This window comes from Scatophagus argus, chromosome 9 (genome assembly GCF_020382885.2).
Source record: "Scatophagus argus isolate fScaArg1 chromosome 9, fScaArg1.pri, whole genome shotgun sequence".
In the NCBI taxonomy this organism is placed as follows: domain Eukaryota; kingdom Metazoa; phylum Chordata; class Actinopteri; family Scatophagidae; genus Scatophagus; species Scatophagus argus.
Window position 1 is genome coordinate 7,106,602 of NC_058501.1, and position 25,550 is coordinate 7,132,151.

General features: G+C 39.4%; 1 long non-coding RNA gene across 1 annotated transcript; it reads left to right on the forward strand.

The window, feature by feature from the left end:
* Positions 1-918: 918 nt before the first annotated feature.
* LOC124065433 lies at positions 919-24,706 on the forward strand. Its single transcript, XR_006844402.1, has 4 exons — positions 919-1,055; positions 1,152-1,225; positions 21,065-21,231; positions 23,035-24,706. It is a non-coding gene; the product is annotated as an uncharacterized LOC124065433 (long non-coding RNA).
* Positions 24,707-25,550: the final 844 nt, after the last annotated feature.

The following is a 25,550-nucleotide window of genomic DNA, read 5'->3' on the forward strand; positions in this document are numbered from 1 at the left end:
CAAAATCAGCTATTGATAATTGCAAGGAGTATACGGCAGCTACTGTATCGATCGGCGTGTCCTCCACTCCCCTGGTACTGAGAGATAAGGAGACACACTCTTTAGAGCAATATAATTTCTTTTGACCTATCTGCTTGCTACAGACTTATGATGAATAGCCAGAGTGGCTGAAGTCCTTTATCACCAAAGTTACCCCCTTGATATAATATTGATTCTTTATAACTAGCTCGCCACACAAAAATCAAACTGTCCACTTGGCCATCATCATCATCAATATCATCACAAAGGCGGAGGAATGAAGATCCGTACGCCTCTAAAGGCGAGCCTTTACAATCTCCTCTGTAGGCCTAATCTTTATTTTGCTGATGATGAAAGGAGAGGGGAAACGAGGCAAGGTGCCATTTAAGACGAGGTGTCATTTAATCCGGTATAGACTACACACACACGCACGCACACACAGGGAGAGAGAGTGGGAGGAAGATCCACTGTGATCAGGATTGCCAAACAGCTTGGGCTTCTGGGAAAGTAATTAATTTGGTGTGAAATGTTTGATTGACAGAAAGGTTTTCTGTCTGGTTTTAGGCTCCACGTAGCCTGCAATTCTCTCCTCACATAATTTTCTACAACTGAGAGTGGACCCCCCCCCCCCATCAGCTACAGTGACTATGAATTTGGAGAAAAGCTGAATGTAAATATAACAACAGCTAAATAGCTCTTTAATTTTGATTGCAGCGGAGAGGTAACAAAAAAATACACGTTTGTTTTATGACACAGCTGGTACCGGGTGTGTCTCAGAGGTATCTTCTAACCTTAAAGGACGAGCCGTTGTGTGCATAGCTGGAGCCCCAGAGCGGCTATTACAGCGGCGGGGCCACTCTTCCCCATTCACCGAGAGAGAGGAGGGAGCGCGCTGCTTGTGGAGGAGAGAGGTGGGGGTGGGGGTGAGGAGGGGTGTCGAGGGACGAAGGGAGGAGGGAGGGTGAGAGAGAAGAAACGTGTAATCACCCAAACAACCATTTTTACCCATTTCACCCCTTCTGGATCTGTGTCGCAAGGTAAGAAAAAGGCTACTAGGCTTCCACACTGGCCCTCTCTGCACCATGAACTGCACTTGTGTAAGAACTCCTCTCTCTTTCCCTCACACTCTGCAGCCTGCCGGGAGCTTATCCGTCTCTCACTGTGGATACCGTGAGGGGAGGCCGGACCGTCAGGGAGACACCAAGAGGTAAACGACGCTCGCAGTTTGAACGTATTGTTTTCCTGTCGTTGTGCGTCATTGAAATACAACGCGTTTGTCATTTACATACGTTTAAATACAAGTGTGAGAGAGCGTCGCATTTTACATACGCTGCTCAGACTGTAAAGCATGTGATTAGAGCGTTAAGAGTAATTCAGTCCGAAAAGCTGAGTTCCTTGCGTCAGCGTCCAATCAGACGTCTTTGCGCCGCCGCAACTGGTGCCAAGACGCATTTACACACACCGCAGACTACTGTAGCAGCCTATGGCAGCCTATGGCATACTGCTGTGGCTTCGATCTGCACCAATCAGAGACGAGGTGTAACTTTTTTCTGCCACTGACTGATCATAATGACACGATCTCTGAAGACAAGTGATCTCTGAGTGATCTTATTAGTATTTACTGGCATTGCTTAATCCTTTATGTTACATAGTATATGGTAATTTATATATAAGGGGTGGAGGCCTACGTTTAGTGAAGTTCATCTGTTCTATTCCTGCATTGTAAAATTCCTTCATCACTCCAGCTGGAAAAATATTTTTTTGTGACCTTATTATGGATTTTATGTCTTTAGCATCAACTTGCTCGCTGTTTAATGCTCATGCAGAAATTTAATTTTTGTCTACAGTACTTGATAGAGTTTGTAATGATCATCAAAACTGTATTCTGTGTTAATCTATCATTATAATATTTCTGTGATTAGTTACATGTCACATGGCATGTGCTGCTCGTTATGGTAGTGTCCCAGTAAAGTGCTGTTCAGTTAAAAATATATATATCAGGTTATTACTTCTTTTCATCGCCTTGACATAGTCTGTTTTTCTTATCTTGCTGTAATGTTCTATTCTTAAACAGACTGAGGGGAGCTATTTTAATACAAGACTGTATTATTTTATCACTCAAAAAGGATCACTAGCGTTGTTTTTATAAATATTAATGTTAATGTTGGCATGGTTTACTTTATTAGTGCTTGGTCTTCTATCGCCGGTTCTTTCAATGAAGTGTTACTGAAACTATTCAGGAGGGAGACACTTTCAGTGTGCGTAGCATTAGTCGACACTGAGTGAAACTGCAGCACCTGAATGTCTGAATGGTATTATATAGGTTGTTTGACGTGTTTTCTATGTTTGCTCGGTGCTACACATCCATTAACTGGATATGTAAAGCACACACACAAACACACACAATTTGATACAACTGTGGATATCATGCATAAGTAATGACTATAGTAGCTGTGACTCTACGAAGTGGCAAGTCGCTGGGATCCTGGACTGACATATTTTGCTCTGACATTTATCGCAGAGTCAGAGATTAGGAGGCTTTTGGCTCTGTGTGATCTGTGGACATCAGTGAACTCCAGCCATACATTCTCAGTTATCATATCACAACCTCCCTATTATGCTGGCATAAAATGTGACAGGCAGTTTGTACCTGAGATGAGTAAAATTTGATCTGACTGGTGCAGTCAAGACTAATTGAAATGAATTGAATCAACCAATCTGCTACTGTAATTAAATTAGTGGCTGGGGTGTAATTGGACATCTACTTGGCACTCGAAAAAGAGATGACAAAATGCTCATTGCCGCCACCAAAGGACTACGTGTCAAATTCAGTGTGAAAGGCAGCGCACCAAATGCTGGCTGACACATTGACAAGGCTGGTGCTTAGAAGAGTCTACAAACAAAACACCCTCCGATTATCTGCCAGACTGATACGCTACTTCATATGGAGGGAAACATGAAGATCTGCCTGCATGTGATTCAAGAAAACTTGATATACTGTGCAGCAAGTGTGAAAATAATTATATTCACTTTATAAACAGTGCATCAAAATTTAGAACCTAATTAGTCAGGAATACTATATTTTCTGATACCCTAAAAGTCCTAACATAATTCCAAAATACTGAAATAGAGCATTAGCAGCTCTTAAATAAAGAACGACCCTCTTAATCTATAGCAGAGAAACTCTGGGACTCATAAATAAAAAATCAACTGATGAAAGACATGTTAAACAATTGCAAGCAAATCAAAAAAAATTCTGTCACAGTCAGAAGTTAACAGCACAGTCGGCAGATACCTGATATTTATTAAAATCCTGACACACTAGTCAGACCAACATATTGGCATAACCCTCCTAGATATAGATATAAAGAAGAACATTATTACATTTTGACGTTTGAATTGGAGGGCCTGTATCAAATATCTCACATATGAACTCGGTCTACACGAGAAGAGAAGGGGTTTTTCTGCTCCGTGGCCTTGGTCATCCGTGGCTCTGATGCCATTTCCAAGAACAATGAGCAGAAAGAGGCTAAAGTCGCACTGACGACACTTAATCTCATTGGAATTCCTTGTCAGGTTTGACCTTGGGAAGATATTAGCCACTTGACAAGTGACTGTGCGTGTATGCATGTGTGTGTATGCATGTGTGTGTGTGTGTGGGAGGGGAGAGGTGCCTGTGTGTCTCTTTCTGCAGTTATACGACTGCAAGCATGCATGTCTCGGTGAATGTTTTATGAAACACAGGAGAACTATGTTTTAGAGCAATTTTAAATTCCCGTCTGTCAATGTAACTGTGGGTCAGAGATCCATCTGTGTTTGCATGGAGGTCCTGATGTGTTGCTCGGAGGGGGTGGGGTACTATGCATGTGCCTGAAAGCCACCAGCAGCCAGACCAGTGGGCTGCAGGGATCCGTGGCTCAGTGATATGTGTGCCACGTTGTCTGTTCAATAGAGGCCTTTGAATTTTTAAACAGCATCAGTTACTCCATAGTGCCATTGTTTTGGCACCATTAGCCTTGCTTAATCATGGAAAGTGCATACCTACGCTGTCTTACTGACAGTAGTGGTAGTATGTGTATGTTTTCACGTGTGTGTCAGGAGGGAGGGCAAAGATAGATATATGTGGCACCTTGATTCGAAGACAATGAAAGTTAGTATACTGTGATTGGATTGCCATTAGAAGTGTGTGTGTGTGTGTGTGTGTGTGTGTGTGTGTGTGTGTGTGTGTGTGTGTGCAGGAGGGTAAGTGGACGCCTGTATGTGAGTGTACTTGACGCCATTTGAAATGAGAGAAAAAGCAGAAAACGAAAGACTAAGACAGTAATCAGTTCAGTATTCACAAGGTTCCTCAGATAATGAAAGTCAGACAAGCTTTAACAAATTCAACACCTCGCTAAGGTCAGAAATGTGTCTCTGCATTTGCTCCTAAACGACTGCTTGCTTTCAGTCAACACTATCTTTTAGAGCATCAGTTTGATCTCGCTGTTCCCGCTACAAAGATGCCACAATACAAACAAGGTGAGGTCGATTGCAAAAGGCCCGCAAGCTTTAAGAGCAGCAATTAGAGTTAAACTGATACCTTTTAGTCAGTTATCTGAGGCTGAGCTGGTGTAAAATAGATATTGTTTTGCCCCTAAATTAAGCTATAATGGCCGATTCTGACTTCTGTCGTGGAGTCGACAGGCCTTTCTCAAACCACATCCTCCCCACTCCCACTCCATCATGTAGTGAGCTATGTTTGCATTTACACTCACAGCTGTACGACGCACGGATCCTGAAGGCGGATCAGGATGCAACCTTTGGGATGGAAAGGTTTCAGAAAGGAAGTGTTGTACCTGTTCAGAACGGTGGTTGTGTGTGTTTCAGAAGCAGTGTGTTTTGTCTCACTGTCTCACTTTTCATTCTGGTGTGATCTCATGTTGCCTCTGCAGCTTGTTAGTTTTACACAGTTTGGCTTCATACAACACTTTAGAGTCAAATGAACACATCTACCATTTGGCTAGACTAGAGGATGTATTTGATCTTAAATACAATCTAGACAATATTACAAGTCAATCTCAGTTTGAGCAGTTTACATTTGTATGGACTTAAATTTATAAGTTGCATGCTACAAACACAGCACGGAGCTGCTCGTGGTCAGTAAGTCAGCACTGGTGTGGAGTCGCTGTGGGAGAGTTTTATAACCAACTTCCACTCCAGAGTAATTGGCTCGGGATACCACTTAATGCGGTGGACCCTCGGCTTGGACGTGGAATGGAAGTGGGTAGAGAGAAGTTGTAGGTTGTTGTAGTTTGACAAAGGCCGAGTTTGCACATGATCAGGTGTTGTAGGCCTGAGTTTATTTTTTGTTTTTATTCGATGTGCAAAACAAAATGAAAGAAAACGTGTTTTAATGTTTAAGTGAGTTGGACGAGTAGCATAATATTATAGGTGATATGTTATATGTATATTACATGTAATTATGTAATAATCAAAGCTGAGAAAAGAAAACAGATTTTAAAATCACACTCTTGCACACACACAAGATTCTTTCAGACACTTACATGAAATATGAATGAAAAACAAAGCAAAGACTCTCTAAATGGAGATTTGTGTGTGTGTGTGTGTGTGTGTGAAGTAAAAAGTGAAGTTACTCCTTACATATCCAGAGTTTTTACATTCTCCCATTTACAGTACAGGATGCACCAGTATGTCTACAGTCCTTCAGTCGCTGTCTTTCTCTCTCTGTCTCCGTCTCCAGGGAGAAATATTTTCACAGTGAACCCTGCTCTGTATAGTTTCTATGCTCTTCCCTCTTTGTCCCTACACTGACTTATTCATGGTAACCCGCTAATGAGCTACATGGTCTTTTGTAGTGAGAGACAGCGTATGTAAACATTTAGATTTTTTCCTTCAAGTACACGGTGAGATCCACCAAATTAAAAGGCACAAAGTGAAATGAAATCACGGAGCAACCTAACACCTGATCAAATACAAGGTTACCCATGCAGTGTTTTGTGTTTTACTGTGTTAATGCCCTGTGTTGCTATCAGTCTGGTGTGTGTTTTGGAGGACTGCCAGCCAGTGGAGGAAGAGCACCTATTTTGTGGAGAGGTAATTGCTACACAGTAGCCTCTGATTGCCAGGATCTTTCACTGGGAACAGCCCCGGCTCCCTTTTCACTTGCACCGACAGGCTGATTACAAATCATCTTATTGATTTGATGAGTGCAAGATGTTTGCTAATAACTGTTCTCATACCATCTGTTAATCTTTGTTGTGATTAAAGAGGTAATCCCAATAGCCATTATTCCCAATGACAAGAGCGGGGATCGTTCTCTTACACAAGCTTTAGCCCTTCACAGGCCACGCAGGGCTGAAAAGGGAGGTGGGGGGGGGCTCGGGTGGTGCAGTACAAAGGATATCAGTGATCTCCGAATGCAATTGAGAAATCTGCTCCACCTTCCACATAACAAACACAGTATAAAAGAAAAAAAAGAATTATACCCCTTGCTAAAAATCCATTACCCCGTATAATCACATAAAATGATTTTTCTTAAATATGATAATAAATCACAGACTGGATCAATAGCCTGCGGACCAACTGCTATGTGCTGATAAGGTATCGATCAATATTTAGTATTTAGATTTTAATTAATACCTTGGCAGGACTTGGAACCTGTTAACACTGAGAGAAATATAATCTGTGATAAAAAATGGGCCAAAGTAAAGAAACTGATAAAAGCCAATGTAGTCCTCTTAGCATTCCACAGTTGTTCCTCATATCTGTCATTGATCAGTCAATTGCTTAGTTGTGATTAAGGACCATTCAAAATCAAGCTTTGTGTGTGTGTGTGTGTGCAATGTGTAGGGGAGGTATGGATGTGTGTGTTTACATGGCAACATACTCATCGATCATGCTTTGCAGGGACAAGCTTCAGCAGCAGCTGCTGCAAACTGTGCATACAGAAGATCACAGACTAACATCATGTGTTTCATTACACATAAAGAAATACCAGAGCAAACAAAGCTCATATTGGTCTTTCAAAGTGCTTTGGGTAACATATATAATTTTAAATATGTTATGTTATGTTTATTGGACATTGTAACACACTTTGCTTTTCAGGTTATTTCTCTTAATCCTAATCTTCGCACACACTTGTAGTTACAGGTTTCTTATACACACTGTTGCTTGGTTTCTTGGGGTTTGGGGCTCTCTGAATTACTCATCAGCGTACAGTAAAGACCTATAATTAAATGGTTACACAACTCTAACAGAAACAATTAGGCAAATGATTTCAGAGTGATGCATTTAAATCACTGCATCTCGAATATGCACGCAATGGGCCCTCTGTAATCTTTTCTTAAGGTTTTAAGTGTTAAACTCTGGACTGCCAACTGTTTTTCAATTGGATTGACTCTTGTGGCATTTGTATTTGGAATCCTTTTGCTTTTTAAAGAGATTAAAATAGATAAATATAGAAACAGACAGGCAGCATTTGACCATCAGGATCTGCATGGCTAACACAAGATTAATAAGACCCATACACAGACAAGATCCCGTGTTAATCCTCCTTTGAACTGGTGCGTTTGACTTGTAATCTGTTGACTTGTCTCTTTCCGTGGTTCCTGTCCTGCTTAAATAAAAACATTCACCAAAATGTAATCTTTTTTGTTTCTATTCAATATTACTTCAATATATTTAAACATAATAATTAAAATAGATGAATAATACATAGCAAGACTCATCAGACAATTCCAGTCAAAAGCTTGACCACTATGTTAGTATGAAACATATTTTAAACTTCAAATAACCATAGCGTAAGTATACTTGAAGTGAAGTGGAGCCACAGTACTTCACCTTTCTTTTCCTTTATTTGTGTATCTCAGGAAACCTTATCCTGTACTGTTCCTTAAGTGTTTTCGACATTAGTATTATGTTGCACACTCTCTTAAGAGGAGAATGTAGGGACTGTGCAGGATCTTGGCTGAAGGCCGCGATGGGTCCCTGGAAAGTCGGGCTGCGGTGTGAGCTAATAGGACATGTGCGTGATGCTCAGGGTTATGGCTGGATTTAAGTTTCTCAAGGCTGTCTGCTGTCTAACCTGGGTCAAGAGGATATAAGGCCACAGCAAATGCTGGCCCGGGTGGTTGGTGTTTTGAGCTGACACACTCATCCACCAATGCTCTGGCACGTACAGGAAGACACAAACATAAACATACAGCGGAGGTCAGTTTATGCAGCTTAGGTGTTAGTCGTGGGTGGCACATGGCGTTCGTCACCCAGTGAATTGTTTTGGTGACCTGTTAAGTTCTAACATTATTCAACTGTAAATACATCTTCCTTAATTCATATATGAGATTTAGTTGATGCTCTAACCACAAACAATACAGGACAAGGCAGATGAAATTATGTTAAAGTTTACAGTAAACTGAAGTGGAAAGCCTCTGAATCCCTCAACTAAAATCACAATCTTAGTTTTAAAAAGAAGATGGAAATGAGACAGCAAGTGGAACGTTTCCCCACTCAGTACGGCACAGTCGTCAAATTGCAGTTATCAGTGTTGAGCTGGCACATCAGCTTAGCTCTGTGGTAAAGCTCATACACCATGAGACTGGACTGGATTGGCCAATCCCTATTAATCCCTTCTTACTGTTAGGTGGACAAGGTGCCAAGGGGGGCCTGTGCAGGGTTAGCACAGTGTGTGCGTGTGTGTGTGTGTGTGTGTGTGTGTGTGTGTGTGTGTGTGTGTGTGTGTGTGTGTGTGTTAGCAGAGTGAGTCAGCTGCTGCTGGCATTACTGTAATTGAATTAGTGTATGTGTGGTTGGACGCACTTCTAACAGTATATGAAGGCATGTATTGCAATAAATTAGCTGTGATGATTTTTCAGTTTGTCTTCTGTGCCCATTCACAAATTACTGACTCTATGTTATTAAATTACAACATTCATTTTGAGACGTTATTGATATGGTTAAGATGAAGAAATGAGAACTTACACCGCACAGGTTTTGGGAAATCAGCTTTATTACTTTATGGGACAAACAAAACACTAGGAAGCTACAGTGTACATCACGTGCTCTGGTAATGGGAGATGGGAAAAGATTGAAATGATGAAATACAAACAAAAAAAAATGTATTTCTTTCAGGAATAGGGAGAGCAAGAAGGCAGCAAGTTGCTGATTTTTATGAGAAGCAACACGATTTATGGTCTTAATTTTGAGGAGCCCTAGAATTAGCAATACCTCCGTGTGTTAGTGGAGCTACCAACTGTCCAGGCTACCAGGTTTTAATTTGCCTCCATTTGTTATAGGCCTAGTTGAAACTACACTAATTAACATTTTAACAGTAACAGTGGAAAAATGACTATGTGGAATGTGAAAGGTGCTTCAATGACAAACCAACAGAGAATAAGCTGACTGCAGTTTTCCTCAGTCCTGCAGAGCTTTAGCTTGTGTTACTTTCAGCATCTTTCAGCTTATTGTTTTGGTTCTCTTGTCAACAATATTTTTTTTTTAACTAATCAGAGTCGTAGCAGCGCACCTGACATGATATGTATACATACTTTCATGCGCAAAGTTGAAGTTAATGTAACTTGTCCTTCTGTCAGGCAGGTTTGGGTACACAGTCAGTTACAAATTAACAGGATTAAAAGTAGTTTCTTTGCAAGAAAGGAAATGGTCAGAAAAAGTGAGTGATGAATGCAAGGATGTTTGGCTGCGTTTTGATCTTTCAAGGCCAATGTTAGCAGGCTATAGGCTGGAGAAAGACTGCCACTCAAAGGCTACCAGCAGCTACCGCCAGCTTTTAAGGTGGAATATTTTCTCGCATGTTACATAAGTTGACATTGTGAATCAATCAACACACCTTAAATGTCATTTGACAACCATTTCATTTGCTTTATTGGCTCTATTAGATGACATACAATTTAATGATGACTGGATCGTCAATAATTTAAAAAAATTATGTGAATTTCAACCAAAATATTCAAATTGTGAGTATTCTATTAAAGCAGTGGTGGAGCGTCCGGGTGTACTACACCCGTGTGCCTTCTAATGCACCACCACCACATGGAGCAGTTTGTTGTGTTGGAGTTGTTGTCAAACCCTATGAACACGAGAAAAATGTAACCATAATATTGTTACATTAAGCATTAATAAACATTTTCACATCAAGATCATACAAATGAAAAATAAGAACAAGAAAAGAAAAGGCAGTGTAATGAACTGAAGTTGAAGGAGAGAATGAAGATGGTGTGTGAGGAGGATGACAGACAGTTGTGGAGACAGGGTTGTTAGTTTATGTAGGCTTTGGGCTGAGTCGACTGGAAAATTTTGATCACTTTAATTTACTATATCCAGTGTAGCTTCTTTCCCTGTCCGGCACTTTTATCAAGCCCTGTGAGCCCGTATTGATTTTTTTATTTTCTGCCCAGGATAAGAAGACAGAGAGTTAGGGAGCTCTGGTGAATGGAGAACTTTCCTCAGATTGCTGCTATTCTCCAGCTTATTGCATCCTGTCGTTTGTAGTTTCAGATGATGTCCAGTACGCCACAGCTGCTCGAGCCAATAAACAAGGTGACTAACAATGGAAGAGGGCCGGGAATGAAGAGAGGGAGACAGGCTTAGCACCGCATCACACTCAGATAGAAATAAGGGGGGAGGGGGGAGACATTTTATAGCTTGAACCCTGTCTTTATTTTAAGGGTAATGACGTTTTTTTTTTGTTTTATTTGAAAAAGTTTGCACTTTAGTTCAGAGCTTGTGTTCAATAAATGATTAGAAATGTTCAAACAACATCACGGGGTGTATAAACCCCTGTAATATTTTAATTTGTTTAATAAAGTTGATGCCAGTGTAATAATTATATCAAATTAAGTAATGTGAGGGAAGGATCATCTGAGGCATGTTTTTATATTTTGTGTGGTTGTGTGTGTGTGTGTGTGTGTGTGTATACCCGATTATTTGAAGGTAATTGCCCAACTTTTAATTTACAAGAATTTCACCGGGATTTGGGTGTTTTCCTCTCTCTTTACTCTGGCTTTGAAATTTAAATCAAAATAAACAGGTCTTTGTCCATGAACAACACGGCAGAATATAGTGTGTTACTTGCTTTTGCCCTGTCCCGCAATATGCTTTCATAGAGTTACCATGTTAGAATTCAATAGTTATTCTGAGACTGAAGGCGAGAATACTATTAAACTTTTTTTTTATTATTTTATTGTTACTGGTTCTTTTGTGTCTCCCTGAGCAAAATTAATTATCACCTTTGCCCCAAAGAAAATGCAATTAAAAAGTAGAGGTAATGGTTTTTTTCTCCAAAATGAAATGGGACGACGGTTTGTCCCCAATTCATTGCTTTGTGATAATGTGTGTATCAGACCAATTGTTGGTACTATTCCATAAAATCTTTTTTTTTTCTTCATTTTTTGGTCTTTTATTTTTCTTGTGGCTGTGTATTTGCATTTTCAAATGTGGGGATGAGAGGGTGTGTGTGTGTGTGTGTGTGTTTGAGAGAGGAGTGGGAGGGAGAGAGAGATTAGTGACAGTCTGATAAAAGATGTCTCCAAAACCCTAATTAAAATTGAATACCCCTGCAAATGCAAAGCAACATGCAATCTCCAGGTATTTCATTTAGAGCAACTATCTCAGTGCGAGGCTGTTTTTTTTTTTATGTCTTTCTCCATTGCACACAAATAGCTGTCTCCCCTTTTGCTTTATTTTTCACACTTCCACACTTCTGCCACTGTCTTTGTCAAACCTCACGTTTGCTCTTGTCTCCCTCCTTCGATGTCAGACACAATGACAAAATAAAATCAAACTGAGTAACCCGTAGTGTGTCCCTTTTTTCTCCAAAACGCTTCTGAGGTTCAGCTCATTAAACTGCAGAAAAACAATAAGAGCTTCAGATCCAACAGTGAGCACAGCATCAGTCTCTTGTATTTTTATAACACAAACACACTCAACAATTTAGAACAAACGTAACTTTTTTTTTTTTTTAAACAAATGCTGACACTGGTAAGACTTTAATACAGGTGATGCTCTGCTATGTGTTTTAAACTTATCTCCATCACTTGTTTTGTGAGAAAAGCATTAATACGTCACTAAAATTAAACTTAATTGGTGATAAGGTTTATAAATTTAGAATTCCTCCCATCGTTCTCTTGTTACATCATTAAGAGCTGGGCTCATCCTCTGTCCTTGGTCTGAAAATATCTCCGGCAGTTTTGTGAGTAAAACGAGAAGAGTGATTGCACTGTACAGCGGAAAACCATGTTTGAGATCTGACCTGTGTTGTGGCTGCAGTAGCACTTTCACTTCCTACTGTCTGGACTCAGACTGCCGGCCATGTGATCTGACTTAAGAGGAATCCAAGCACAGACACAGACACACACACACACACACACACTTCAGTCAATGTTATCAGCAACTGGTGGCCTTTGGTTTACCAGCTTACATGAATCATGTTTTTCTTATATATTTTCTTTTGAGTTTTACTGTGTTTAGTAAACTAGTAACTTTTTCTCCCGCTCCTGCTTTTAATGGTTTTCATGGCACATCTGACAGACTTCTTTATGGGAAAATTATATCATGTTGAAGAAAAAGTTTAAATTAATGCGCACTTTCACCACTGAGTTTATTTTCAATAGTGTTTTGGTCATAGACCTTCCCCAGGCATCAGACACATTTAAATGTGAAAAAAATTATCAACAAGATAAATTTAAATGAGATAGAGGAGCACCAACAATAACCAGTCCAGGTCAATTTGTTTCGAAAGAAATGTGAATCTTAACTCACAAACTGCAAGAACAAAACTGCAGCCAGTATCCAGTAGCTTCAGCTTTCAGAAACCCATTTTGGCTGAACCTTACTCATAGCTCACACCTATAATCATTTTTACATGGCTGCCTGCAGAAAATGCAGAGGAAATTGCTCTGGCTTAAGCTACCGTTTAGTCATAAGGATATGGTCAACTTGGTCCACTGCCAAAGCCATGCTCCTGAGTCATTTTACTGTATGTATTTTTTTGTCATCCATTCCCAGAACACCAGTTGAATCATACAGCAAATAAATAATCCCCAGAGCAGAGAGTTTAAGGAGGTGAGCGGTAAATGTCTCAAACATGTGTTTGCTTTCCTTTAACCACACAGAAGTGCCTTTTTTAACCTCCCCAATTTCCATCTAGACATTTATTAACTTTGCAGATGATATCTTGTCATGTTAACTATTGATTCCTGTCATCATTAGAGTGTGTAATAACGAGGACCGTGGCTTGACAATTTTGTTATATCTGCGCGGAGTGACAGGCCCATGTGTTAGAGACATGTTTGCTTCACTGTGGGATCAATAAATGCTGTGAGCCAGCATGAGAAAGCATAGGCCCTTACCAGTGTTATTGATGCACAATGTATCACATTATGAAATATACGTAGGAGGATGCTGCCCATGAGATTAAGGAGTCCTAGTAGATCAATGAAGAACATGGGCATTAATATAGTGCTGCTACTTCCCTCCCCTGGACACCCCAGGTTAGTTTTGCTCTCAGGCTCAACACTGATGCACATAGACGTGCTTTCGCGTGAACTGTGAGAATTAGATTTGCCTGTTGGTGTTACAATCCAATATCTATCATTGAAAGGATTCTTCTCACTCCTATAGCCAAAGGTCTCTCATTTTGGGCTCGGGCAGAGGCCGCCATGGCTGTGAAAATTGCATTTCTTTTGAGATTTTATTATTAGCATGAAAAACCTACTTTTCATTCATGGGGGTAGCAGAGTGTGTGTGTGTGTGTGTGTGTGAGTGTTTATATGTGAAATGGCAATCTTGACAATGAAACTGAGGGTGGAAAAAGCGTGAATGACTGCTCCATGTTGTCAGGAAATGTTCCTTCTAATAGTGATTTCACTGTTTAATCCCATGCTGAAATTTAGTTGTCTTCATGTTTCGCCTTATATTAACCCCTCCTTGATCTTGTTTCATTTTGGTTAAACTAGAGAGACCCAAAACCTATGTTTTTCTGTCTTCCTGTATTTCTAACTTAAACTTGCTCTTTTTGCTCAGCATCGTAAACCTGACGTTTGTTTGACTGGTAATCATTTTGACCACATCCAGATCCAGTTGACCTCATGTATAAACTGAGCTCATAGACCTCATTTCCCACGATGCACGTCAGGCTTGTATGATCTTTTCATCTGAATATGTCCTGACTGTGGAGGACAACAGAGGCGTGTTGTCATCCAGCTGACCCTTGAAGTGGCCAGATGAAGGGCAGGAAGGAGGAGGGGTGAAGGGTGGAAGGGAAACTTGGGCCAAGGTCAAGAAAGCTAATTTGTTTCCTGCGTCCCCTGCCGTCCCTGAGAGGCAGACCACACACTGCCCATACAAGAGGGGCTTTAATGTGGTTAAGGGTGCATAGCATGAGGTTGAGCTCATCAGCTGCTGGGTCGTATATTACACAGGAAGCAGAAATCTGTGCGTTATTGTCTCAGACTATTTTCTTTGAGTGAATATTAAGAAAACAAAACTAGTGTAACATGTTTCTTTAAAAAAAAAAAAGTTATTCATGGTATTAGAGCTAGCAAAGGTACAAGGACAACAAAGATAATGAAAAGCTGCAAATAGATGTTTGTTTTAAACTGACATGTATTTTAAGAAAGGAATGAAAGCATGCCGATATAACAACTTATTTCATCAAAGTTTTCAGAAGCTTTACATAAAGTAAAAGCAGCAATTTTGAAATGTAAAAATACTTTCTTACAAGGAAAAGCTCTGCAATCAGATTTTGAAATCTGAAAACATGGTTTCCCATCTTTAAGTATTGCACAGTAATATTACATATTCATGTCTATGACACGTGACAATCTGTTTTATCTGGACTGGGTGAGATTTGACTGACAGCAACATGCAAACAGGAGCCTGACACAAAGAAACTGGAAAAAATCTATAGAAATTTAATAACAAAAATCCTTGACTGAAAATGTTCTCATATAGGATCCATTCATTCATAGTAAAAAGAAAAAAAAACTGATTGAGAAAGTATGTCCTCAAAATCTTCAAGGACACACAGGAATGTTATCTGCAAAATGTATTTTTCGCATTAAAGGTGAGCATCATCATGTCTGATATCCTTGTTAGATCAATCATGGTATTGGCTTATTATTACAGATGTATTATTATGTAAGCAGAATTTCAAAGTTGTTGCTCGTCAATGCTGAGCTATTCCTGTTTCACTGTTGTTGTTCGTTATGCTGTCGATTAGCTTAATCTACTAAAGCCATGATGTTTAATAAGATCATTATGGGATTGTAGGCTATTTAAATCTCCAAAATGTCTAGTTACTGTAGCTGTCAATTAAATCTACAGTGAACCAGAAGGTACAGAATTGGACTCTTTAACATACTAAGAGTTTAAACAGCAGTAAACTTGAGTGCAGCACAAGCCATCTTACATTACTGTATTTATGATATTACTACGATGTCTGTACTCATATGTAACTTCAAAAGAGGCATCTAATTCCTATCCAGTTTGTAACTGTTAACAATGCAGCTTTAATCTGGATCTGGATGTTGGCCGCCTCTTGCTGTCCATCAAACACTTAGTGGATTACATGACATGAAACACTGTTTTGGCAGCTCAGCGCTGCCTCCTTCTCCAGGCGAAGTCAGAGAGGAAATGAATGCATTTGCCACCTCAAGGGCACACATGGTAACTCTGTGGAACCCGTAAAGACCAAGCTCTCAGGTTTGACAAAGGCCAGATCCTGTATTTCATGGTTCGAATATGGGTATATACAGAAATAAACATTTCTGAGTTTGAAATCTGATTCATGAGTTCAAACATAAGAGTCTTTTAATATTTGGGTTATTTGGCTTTAAAAACAGCGTACATATGATTAGAAAAAAAGTTTGCCAGCTTTGTGATGGATGAATATATAGATTAATGGACTCAAAGTTACCAAAGAGATCAGTTTTTTTTTATTCTTTTTAATTAGCACCTGTGAGCTGTTTCCCATTAACACTGTGCACATTAAAAATTCCTCTGCTTTTTCTAATTAAGTAAAGTGGAAACAGATTAGATGTCTTCTTTGAACAAAGGTCAGTGATTGCACTTTGTCTCGCTCCTCTGTTTGTTTGTTTGGCTGGCACCAGGAGAGAGCCTGCCACTTCTTCCCAAAATGTCACTTCACAATCATTGTTTGTTTTACGGAACAGCCTTTTCTTGTCTTTACCTCCTCTCAATAGTTATTTTTTTTTCTTTCAGAATGTGTTCAATAGATGATGACATCTCTCACAACTGTCAGTTTTTTTATTCCATTTTATTAAAGCAATGGGTTGGGGACAGGAAGAGAGAGAGAGAGGCTGATGTGATATAGATTTCCTGCTGATATGATTATAAAGGATGTGGAATGTCAGATTAAAGCTGGACTGATGAAAGATAGGCATCAATCAGCAAAGTCTCTGGAGAGGCTGAAAGGCATGACATGGTTGTCAAGAAGGAGGAATATGGTGACTCATCCATCCCTAATCTGCCTTTCCTGGCCAATTGATTGGGCTTTCATATCCATTAGCCTGGCTTTCATAGCTGCTGTAATGAATGCCCAGAATACAGACATACTTCAAGACCAAACTTGTCTCTTAGAAAGGGAGAGAAAAAAAAGACAACTGTTGCAGTTCACACAGGCATCCTCAATCTCTCAAAGTGGTGTTCAGGTACCCTGTCATGCAACATGAAAATAGTTTAATGAAACTGTGATTTCATTCACTTGAATTAGTGCACCGTCTCTTAACAAGCAGAGTCTAAACCCTGAATGTCTGTATTTATACTGATTTATTTTGTCAAATATGTTTGGACTGAAACATAATTGCTTCTTGGATTATGTTTTGTGCTATGTTTGTTTCAGCACGTAATTTGTAATGTACAATGAGGTGGTCAGGGTGGACGCTGGCCAGGCACAGGACTCTGGACTCTGAAGACCGGGTTCACATCCTCAGTCCTACAGTTTGTTGTCTTTAGGTAACAAAAGCATTTGGTTAGTGAAAGATAGTGGTTCTGCTAAAATGTGGCTAAATGTGATACTTCAAGCCACTTTTGACTTTTAAATATTTAACCAAGTGATTTTTCCCTAACTTTAACCATGTGCTGTCGGGTCCTAAATATGAGCACAAATAAAAGTACAAAAAAGTAACCAAATATGTTGTCACTGAATATTGCATACGTGTTTAAACATGCTTCCTTATGATGGTGGTATTACATTTCTCCTAAAACTCTAATAGCTGAAAATTAAAATATAAATGCCATACATAGGAGAGATTGTCAGCATTCTCTGTCCTACATGTACAGTTAGAAAGATGTGAACTTTTTAATATTTTGCTGCTGATTTAAATCACATTTATTCAACTCTTACCTGTTCCATTCAGGGTAAATGTCCAAATATATTTTTCCGTGTATCTTAAATATTTCTAGTTCACTTCCAAATCACTATGCTGACACTGCTTGAAGTTACATTGACACAAAGTGTCTTGGATCAGATTTTTTGTGGTTGGATTCTTGCAGTGGATATGTGGCACAAAACTAAACGCTGGCTCATGTGACTGATATATGTGTTGTTATGAACGTCAATAAGATTTTTTTTTTTTTTTTTTACTTTTCTTTTTACTTTATCTTGATAAAATCTCTATTCATTCACAACTTAATGGTGTATACCTTAAATATGATGAATTCACATTACTGTTTTAGTGGGTGTACACCTGCCTTTCAACAATGTTGCAAATCCATATTAGTATCAGATATGGTGCAAACAGTCGCTCCCAAAAATCAGATATGAACAGCGAATTCGAGCAAGTAAAGGTGCAGCGTGGACACGGCACTTTTAGTTATTCCACTCACCCCAGATTTTTGACAGTGATTCATCTCAGTGGGGTTCTTATTGGTACAACTGTGGGATGATTATCACCAACACATTCTTTCAGCCTGAATGCCCTCCACAACACCTCCGTTAAAAAAAAAAAAAAAAAAAAAAAAAAAGAGTTACGCATGAGAAGAAGCTGACAAAGAGAGCCAGACGGGAAGGAGAGAACGACAGAATTTAATAAAGTTCAACAAGGCAGAAAGGATTGCACAAGCAGTGAATAGCAATTCTGCTTTTTTTCTCCTTTACAACTTCTGCCTACTTAAACACTTTTACACCCCCTCCTTTTATCTGCATCTGCATTCACTGGGAGAGGAATAGCTGGACACAGGGGGAGACGCTCATTCCGTTTTTTTATTTGAATGTTGACCAAGGATGGCCACCATCTGTGCAAACTGTCTGACTCTGTGACTCTCCTGCATCTCCCCCCCGTAAATATCAGTCGAAGCTTCACTTCTCAGAAAATTCGCACATTCGAATTTAGCGTCTCTCTTGTGTTTTGCCACTTTTTAGGCTTTCATCGCTCTTCTCTTGAAACAATAACGGAAGAAGTGTGTCATTTTAAGCAAACAGTGATTTCCGTCTAATATCATGTCACGCCCTCTTGTCCTATTTACTGTGGAATCTGGTGCTTTTTGTTTTTCTTATTCTTCATCATAAAAAAGAAAAACAATCCTCTTCAGACTTTCCAGAAAGCCAGCCTACACTTATCTCTTGCTGGGTACTTTTTCTACCCAGTCACTGAAAAGCCTTCCACTAAGCTCAAACACACAAGGGGAGTGGTGGAAATGGGGTAGATGACATCGTTTCAGTGATATGGATGTAGGGCTGAAAGACAAAAGCGTTGGTTGAATGTTGTCATGTCAATAAGCCATCAGTTGTGCCGCTAACAATAAGTTAATGATTCCCCAGCAGTAATACATTTATGAATAGAGAAGTGTCTTCTTCAGCCCAGCGGGTGTGCCCATTAAAACAGAGCATGAACAAAATAATTGTGATTTGCAGATAAAATCCACTTTAGAGTGGGATTCCAACTGAGGAATTGTTGAAAGAGCTGTAATTTTCCACTAAAACATGACACACACTCACAGGAGCCCTGCTAATCAACTTGAGTATGAGTGCGTACATGCATGCGTATGTGTGTGTGTGTGTGTGTGTGTGTGTGTGTGTGTGTGTGTGTGCAAGGGATAGAGAGAGAGAGAGAGAGAGAAACAGAGCATCAGATTTGAAGACTAAAATTAAAAAGATACAAATGCATTTATTGAGGTACAGTTTGTCTGTATAAAGTGTAACTCTGATTCAGTGTAAATAAAAGTCGGCCTATGAACCAGTTTGCTGTAAACATTGGTAAGAAACCTTGTTTGCTTGGGGGGAAGGGGCATCTTTTACTCCTTAAGTGTTTTGTTTTGTTTCCAGGGCAAGTATAACAGTTTGTCTGAAATGAAATTCAAAAGTACAGAATGTAAGATTTACATCACAATTTGGTAGTTTCAGCTGAAACATGTAGAGAGCGAGTTTGCTTCATAAGCCCAGTTTGTTTCACAAGCTCAAGCATGTTAAACTTTTAAGCCCTCTAAAATGTGACACTTGGATTGAACTGTTGACAATCCAGAGACATGCACCCTGTGACAAGAGGTCATAAGTAGACATTGCTTTGTATTGTGATAAGATTGCACAAGCAAATGAGGGAGAAGGCCACGACAGTAAATGATTGGTCAAGTTCTCCCAGACACATTTATAAAATTTACAAAGGAGTGTATTTCCATCTGCCCATTTTTGTGCACATTTTCACACACACTCACTCAAGCTTCCACTGAAGAGATGAAAAAAAACAACTGCAGAGAAATGAGGAGACTGACACACAAAGTTTCCATCACATTTTCCACATTGTTTTCCACTGTTTGAGGTTGCACAGGCGATTATGTCATCTTGTTGTTTCCTCTTCCTCTGCAGTGGTTTCATGGCACCTGACTGGATAATCAGTGCCTCCAACTATTTTCTTCTGATCTAAAATATAGGATGTGAGTCTTTTGATGAAACAAGGTCTTGTAGGCTTTATACAAAACTCCAAACATTGGCTGCAGCTAACTACCTCACTGTATATTGTCAAATTTACAAGCTGTACGGGTGAACTGGTAGAAAACTATTGTAAACTAAGTATTGAGGTACCCGCAAAGGTCTTGACTATGCATTTTTGGATCTAACAAATGTAAATGAGTAGTAGTGTATATTTGTCATTATACCATACAACAAGCAACAAAATGACCTAATGTATCTCCCTGCAGTGGCTGTTGCTATGCCACTTACATTATATCAGTTAGAAAGTAAGTCAAACTGGTGTAATCCACAAAGAAGGCTGGTGTGGCTGAAAGACGTCAATTTGCTCAAACCTGTAAGCCTCTAAGTAAGCAGCCGAGTTTGAAAAAGGGAGATAGGAGCCATTCTTGTGGTGCTTTGGCCAACTAATAAAATGTCTAGACACCAACTAACATGAATTTCCCTGAAGAATTAGTGTCATCAGTGTGAGAGCCCTGCCTTGCACTCTGGGGTGCAGTTTGAAATACTGTCCTTAAAAATCAATGCTCACCTCTCCACTCTTCCTTTAACTGAACTTTGTCGCTTTCTGTCAAGACCTTTTGTCTAAGAACACAGTCAAGTCCTTCGCTCTAATAGAGCTAAAGCACGCCTTTCAAATTTCAGTCTGTTTAATTGTGACTAGTTATGTGAACAACTACAAAATTTGACTTCTTATTTTGGGTAGTTCTTGACTGAAAGAATGTGTTCTCATTAATGAATGCATGCTTTTCCTTTGTAGCTTCTCTGCCTAATTTATTATTAGAAAGGAATCTTGTAGATTTAGCACTTTTATGCACAAGATTAAAGATTGAAGATTGTCTTAAATATGACTGTTTTGCCCAAACTACAGAATAATGTTGGTACAGCGTAAAACAAACAGCATTCACATCCACCCCTGGCTGTGTTGACTAATTACTTGAGGAGAATGTGGATGCCTCATAAATGAAAAGGCACAAAGTGAGCACCAGCTCTCCTAAGAATGACAAAGCAGCTGCTACATGTTGCTGCAAAGCCATGTAAGGTGATTTAGAAATGGCACTTTTTATTAACTTTATGTTTTTTCCCCCTCTCCCTTTTACTTTCAAGAATTGGCACTTTGGAGTGAAGTCCATGCAAAGCGTCTCTGTATATCATGCTGGCCGGGTTTCCACGGCAGTGTTACTGACATAGTAAATTAAAGGAGGCACACATCAGGTAGTTGACGGATCGGAGGCATCAACAGCAAACTTATAATCGCAGCGCTGTCACAGTGGGTGAGTTTCTCTGTATTTATTTTACGTCCATACTTCTCATTTACTTCTGCCTCTACACCCTGTAATTTCCCTCTCCATTCTATTTTATGTACATCTAAAAAGGCATGCCCTCCTTTACTGTGTGTGTATTTCCTCTTTTGTTTTTACCTGAAAGCATGCATTTGTTTGCCATAAATATCCAGCTTTATCTGGTGTGCAAAATGAAGAAATACTACTGCTCTTCATTGTCTGATTTCATTACAGCTCATTTTATTTAATTATGCTTTTATTTTGTTAAGCAGGATTGTTGGTATTTTTATATAGTACCCACTATCTAATATTGATTTTCAGTGGTTTGTCTTTACTTTTTTCTTCAATTTGTTCCTTATTTTTTACCTTTAAAAATGTCAATGAATAAATGTGAAAATTCAGTATAAGTTTTCTGAGAAAAGACAAAACTTTATCGAGCTCCATGGGAAAATTAGTTTTAAAAAGTAATAGGGGAATTCTCCCCATCTGTGTGTCAATACTTGACCTTCCTGTGTCTTGCAATAGCATTTTCCTGCAGTGAAAAGGCTCTTAGTCTTTCCATTTTTTTAAAAAATAAATTTTCCCCCAAAACCTCAGCTCTGGAATGCCATGTGAAGACATTTGTTTTAGCCTTGTGCGTTTGTGATCATTTAGAGGAATCACCAGCATCAAATCCAACACTGATGTTCTTTTCTTACAACAGATTATGATTTTTATGACTGTAGTATGACACAAAGCTTTTTATTTTATGATCTGAAACACTTTCAGAAAGTTTGTGAGTAGTGCCTAAGGACAGAGACACAGAATGTGCTCTGTGTTGGACAGAGTAGTTTGTGGACAAAGTGGAATCATTGTAAAGATGTTTGCTGTTTATTATATTATATTATGCAACATGATTTGGCTCAAGCGTAATATATTTTGTTTGTTTTCCTGCTTGAATCAAGAGTGGAGACTGAAAAACTTTAAATTGTTTTGAATGGCGGTGCATCAGTGAGAGACGTGGAAAAAATGCTACTTCTATGTCACGGCCTCGATCCTCTAAATGGCATGGCAAACTGCCCTGGTTACCATGGTTATGAGAGGGTTTGAGAGCACATTAATCACGAGGATTTAGGTTTCTTTCTCTTTTATTTTCCCAAAAAGTCACAGAATCGCTCAGAGGTCCTTTATGAAGCTGATTTATAGCGTTCAATATCTGTGTGTGTAGATCATGGGAAATGACTGTGAAAGGTAGGGGTTTATGAGCAAGGGAGGACAACAGTGTTCAGTCTCTGTCGGCAGACTGCTTTTGTTGTTGAAAATCTGCTTTAGCTGAAAAATAGCAAAGTTAGCCGTTGAAAGAAGGATTAGATCTGCAGCAGAGACAGAAAGTTCCTTCAGTCAGTCACGCCAAATCTCACAGCATTTAAATTATTATACATTTCCGACATTGTTCATATTAAAGCTTTACGCCATGACATAAGTGGATATTAACGTGTGAAAAGGGGGTCCAGAGATACAGCTTAATGAAGATTAAATGTCCTGAAATGCTTTGGCATCGAAGGATGTATTAATTTGCTACAATGGCCGCATTTGGCACTCAACCAGCCCCTTGTTAATTGTGCAATCTGGAACCAATAGATGATGTCTGATGTGGCGGCACCCAGACCGTCTTGAGTAAATGGGGCTCTTTGTTCCCGCACATTTTACCTATGACAGACAGGCAGCTGATAAAAATAAGATCATGCATAAAGAAGTGTCACTCTGACTGTGGTGCTACTTTTCAGCGGTGATTTTTTCCCTCTTTGTCTTTAGTCGGAGACAGCAGATTGATGACGGTGTGACAGAGTGACATTGCATTCTGGGAACCCAGGACTATGGCCATAAATCCACGGCGATTCAGCTTTACAATGGCCTACTGTCGAGCCATCAGAGGGTAGGAGGCTGTTGCTGCATCACCCTAGTGAGCTGCTAGGGTACAACTATTATGCTGTCTTGATGGGGAAAAGTGGGAAAATGGAGACACCAGGGGGAAATAGTCAACTTGGTAATGAATTATGAAAATCTTAATAGAGGGAAAAAAGAAGAAAGGGACAGAGAAAACTTCTTTGGTTCGTGGAAATTTCCCACGCGCTTTAGATGTTGAAGCGCTATGGTTCTTTTCAAGAAGATCTGTCAAATCAGAGCCTCAGCTGTATTAGAAAGCAAATAAAACACATGAACAAATAAACACTCCAAGTTTCTTATTGACCTTGGAGAACCAGCTGTGTTGTGAGTGCAGCTCAACTTGGCTCTCTGCACCCTCCTTCGATTCGGGTGAGACTGTGTGTGTGTGTGTGTGTGAGAGAGAGAGAGAGAGAGAGAGAGAGAGAGAGCAGAATAGAGCTCTTGAGTATAGCAGTGTCTTTTTACTCAAACTGCATGCATCCCTTTTTAAGTGTGTGTACAATAAATGGCTGCAGGTTTGTAATTTGATCGGTTATAAACAAGTTCCGAACTTACTGATATTTCCCACAAGTCCTAGCTCGCCATTTGCTCTCTTGGGATACAAACTTGAGAGGTCACATGTGTTTAGACGTTCTCTCCCTGGGCTGTATGTAGAAAAACAGTGATGATGTCCTCTTTGAAATGAAAAAATTTCACATTTCTTTATAGATACTTGCTGAACTAATAACAGGGGAGAGATTCTGCTGATTTAGGCCTATGATGGAAACAGTGACTTCAGGAAAATAAGTTACAGGAGCTGAGTGTGATATCATTTTTTAAGTAATTCCAGGCTATACTGACCAAGTATGATCAAGCAGGAATTTTATTTTATTGTAGCTCATAATATAGGATACAAACAGGGATGCAGATAAAGTCCAAAAGATTTCACATTACATATATCAGCAATGTACTGACACACTGTGTATATACAGGTTGGGTCATTATGCACTGCATGTACATGGTTGTGGTAAAAGCAGTACAAGAGTCCTTGGCAGCACAAAAAATGCTGGAATGAAAACTGTTTGGATAATAATTTAATCTACAGAAGTGCACATATGTGGATGTATTGTATACAGAGTAGATACAGACCTGTCTCACCTGCATGTGACAGTGAATAAAAGTTGTTTGAATAGTCGTTTTCAGCCCTGGCATATCTGATTTAAATGTTCATGAGAGTTGTTTTAACACTAATTTAATACAATATTTAATATTATACTTTTAATATAATATTGTTTAATAATTAACAATATTAGAAGTATGTTCCTGACTTCACCTAAAGTAAAAACAAACAAACAACGTGCACTTTATGTTGCTCTTATCTTTACTTTTGTCTTGTGAATTATAAGATTATATTCCCGCGTTAAAGCTCTAAAATTTCTACAAATAGTGTCCGCATCTTTGATTGAGGTTTCTTGGAAACTCATACATGTATTTGAGGTTGGTCATGAGTAGGCATTTCCTAATTTCACAGGGTCACCAGCCCAGTAGCCTGGGAAGTTTGTTTGATTTGCCCCCAGTACGATGAAGGAAAATGGATTTATATATATATATATATATATATATATATATTCAAGAATAACAAAGTAGTGCCACTGAACACTGCTGACAATGTGTTGAATTATCCAGTGTAGTAACAGCAGAATTGAGGACATGTAGCTTCTATTGCTTTTCATAATTTTTCAATAGCTTGAGCAGCACAAAGAAATCCGTTCACCTCGATTGTGCTTGCAATAACCTCTGCAAATGAAACCAAAAGTGTCTGCATGGCAAGAGGTAAGTGAGACATTATGTTTGTCGTGTGTTTGTGTGTGTACGTGTGCGTTTGTCTGTGTGATTAGAGTAAACCATCCCCTTAAAGTAAAAGCACTAAATTACACCTATGCTGATAGCTAACCAACATTTTCCCCTTCATGAATAAATGGGCACAATCACTGAGTGGAAAATATTTTACTCCAGCATTTGATCACCACAAAGTCTCTTGGTGATTTTGGCTCACTAATGGGTGCCATACCTCAACTACCAGAGCTCCCAAAGTCTTTCCTTCTTCCTTGCCCAAGCGAGCCGGACTTAGAAGCAGCTCTACAGTATGTCCCCCTCCTGTGTGATCCGGCCTGCAGCACTTGTCATCTCCCTGGTGGCAGCTTAGATTCTCCAATTTTTAGGTTAATTAATCAAAAATGATTTCTTTTCTCATTAGCCATGCAGTTGGTTCGCAATCTGCAAAATCGATGTTTTACAGATGTTTCCCTGGGTTTTGTTTTTCGAGACGGCGCTGATTTTTATTGGGTATAGATTTAAGAGGGTGCTGAGGGATTGTGAGTTAACTCAGCCACACGCAATCACAC